The sequence below is a fragment of the Silene latifolia genome, chromosome 2 (genome assembly GCF_048544455.1).
Source record: "Silene latifolia isolate original U9 population chromosome 2, ASM4854445v1, whole genome shotgun sequence".
NCBI lineage: Eukaryota > Viridiplantae > Streptophyta > Magnoliopsida > Caryophyllales > Caryophyllaceae > Silene > Silene latifolia.
In genome coordinates this window covers 102,248,087-102,250,659 of record NC_133527.1, presented here as the reverse complement: position 1 = coordinate 102,250,659, position 2,573 = coordinate 102,248,087, and the positions used below count along the sequence as shown (strand labels likewise).

Genomic DNA, 2,573 nt, shown 5'->3' with positions numbered 1-2,573 from the left:
CACTTCTCAAGTGAATGGCACTAACCGTTTCATGTCTAGGGGGATTACTTTGAGGTGGTAATTGCCCCTTTTGTCTTTGTGAGCTCGAAGATGCTAGTTGAGTCAATTGTGTTTCCAACATCTTGGTGTGAGCTAGAATGTTGTTTATGGTGGTTTCCTTTGCTTGGCTATCTTTTTGCATTTGAGTGAAAAATTCTTGTCGATTCTTTTGCATTTGGAGGACCTCTTTTTGGACATCAAAGCCTTGGTCATTTTGGTGATTGTATGGATTTTGATTTTGGTAACCTTGGTTTTGATTGTAAAAGGGTCTTTGATTTTTGTTTCTCATGGGTGGTGGAGTGTATGTTGTTTGAGGGTTTTGAACATTTTGGCTTTTGTATGAGAGATTTGGATGGAATTTGGTGTTTTCATTGTAAAAGTTGGAATAAGGGGTACCATTCTTGTATGCTTGGAAAGCATTCACTTGTTCATTTGTTCCCCTACATTCACCTTGGTCATGTCCCAAAGTTCCACAATTCTCACATATCCCACTTGGGATTGATGAGGATGCCGTCATGGCATTAACATGATGCTTTGATGATTTTGAGTTTTCCTCAAGTCTAGCCATAGCTTGTTCAAACTTCAAGTTGATTGTGTCAATGTGAGCACTAAGTTGAGCACCCAATTGAGTAACGGAGTCCACTTCATGCTTTCCTCCTCTAGTAGCCTTGTGAGGTCTACTATATTGTGAGTTATGGACCGCCATTTCCTCAATCTTGTTCCATGTTTGATTGTCATCAACTTCGGTGAACATTCCATTTGATCCCATATTGAGAATGTTCCTAGAATCTTCATATAAACCATTCCAAAATTGTTGTAACAAAAACCATTCGCTAAGTCCATGGTGAGGACATGAGCGACAAATTCCCTTGAACCGTTCCCAAGCTTCATACAAAGACTCTTCATCCCTTTGCTTAAAACCCGTAATTTTAGCTCTTAGCATGTTAGTCTTTTCCGGTGGGTAGAATTTTTTGTAGAAAGCTAGAGCCAACTTCTCCCAAGAATCTATTCCAAGGGTGGCCTTATCAAGGCCCTTCAACCATTGCTTCGCGGTGCCGATTAAGGAAAAAGGAAATAAGACCCATCTAATTTGGTCTTGAGTCACGCCCGTTTGAGAGATAGCATCACAATAGTCGCAAAAGGTTTCCATATGGGAATGAGGGTCCTCACTAGGCATCCCCCCGAATTGGCTCCTCTCAACTAGTTGGATGAAGGCGGACTTGGCAATAAAATTTCCGGTGAGATGTTGCGGTGTAGGAGTACCATTTAGTAGATTCTCCTCGGTGGGTACGGAGTGTGACGAGAATTTTGGCATTGTAGGTGGATTTTGTGGGGTATTGTGTAATGGGTTTTCTTCTCCTTCTATTGCGAAAGGATTGACACACTCACTAGTGGGTTGGACAACTTCACTAATACCTCGTAAATTCCTCCTAAAAACTCTCCTATTGTTCGTCAAGGTTCTTTCGATTTCACGGTCAAAAGGTAACAAATAACTTTGTAACCTTCTAGACATGCAAAATATCAAACAACTCAAAAACAATTAGAACAAACCTTGAGGAGTTTTACTTCCTCAAGGCAAAGAAAGACACAACTAATAACAATAAAAAGAAATCTAAATCAAACAAACACCGTCCCCGGCAACGGCGCCATTTTTTATGCGATCCCGCTAAGTGTTCACAAATTAAGATGTGGTCGTTGGTCACGGTCGAATCAAAACACAATTTATAACTCCACAAACAACTCTACAATTAGTAAAGAGGCAAGTAAAGGTCGGATCCCAAGGGACGGGAGTTGAAATGAGATTTCTATTGTAACTAGTGGTGTCTAAGGGGTGTCACAAATCGGGTTGATGTAGAAGGTTACTAAACTAAAATAGCAATGAAAATAGATAAGCAAGATGAATTAAAGGGGTGTAAACAATTGATTAAAGGCACTAGGGTGTCATGGGGTCATAGGGGAATCATGGGATATGATCATACAAACATGTTCTCAAATTATAAGCAAGCAATTATTGTTGTGATGGATTGAGTTGGGTTATATCTTACAATCCTAGGAAAGTTTGGGTCCTGGAGCCGAATCGATTAGATTGTACAACACCTACAAGTCGACTTAATCTTCCCTACTCAACAACATGCATGGTCTAATGAGACTCGAGTTGGGTTATGTCTTACAAATCTCATTGAAAAGATAGAAGATGATAGTAAATGCAAGGATTCATAGGCTTAGCATTTCATCAAATATAACATGTGCATGAGTTGAGATCAAAACAAGCAAGCAAATAAAACATGAAAGCATATTAATTTAAGCATGAATCATTCCCCATGTTGGTTTCCCCTAATCACCCATTAACCCTAGCTAAGAGACTACTCACTCATTATCATGTTGATCATGCTAGCAAGGTTGTCAATCATACCAACAATATGAAACATGATGAATAAATGAAAGTAATTAATAATAATTAAAAAGGGATTAAGAGATTATAACTACTAATGATTCCAATAATAAAGCAAAGATAAAAGAAGTACTTGAATGCT

General features: G+C 38.9%; 1 non-coding gene across 1 annotated transcript; it reads left to right on the top strand.

Annotated features, from left to right (window-relative positions):
• The first annotated feature begins 875 nt into the window (after positions 1-875).
• LOC141644527 (small nucleolar RNA R71) lies at positions 876-982 on the top strand. Its single transcript, XR_012544141.1, has one exon. It is a non-coding gene; the product is annotated as a small nucleolar RNA R71 (small nucleolar RNA).
• The last annotated feature ends 1,591 nt before the right edge of the window (positions 983-2,573 follow it).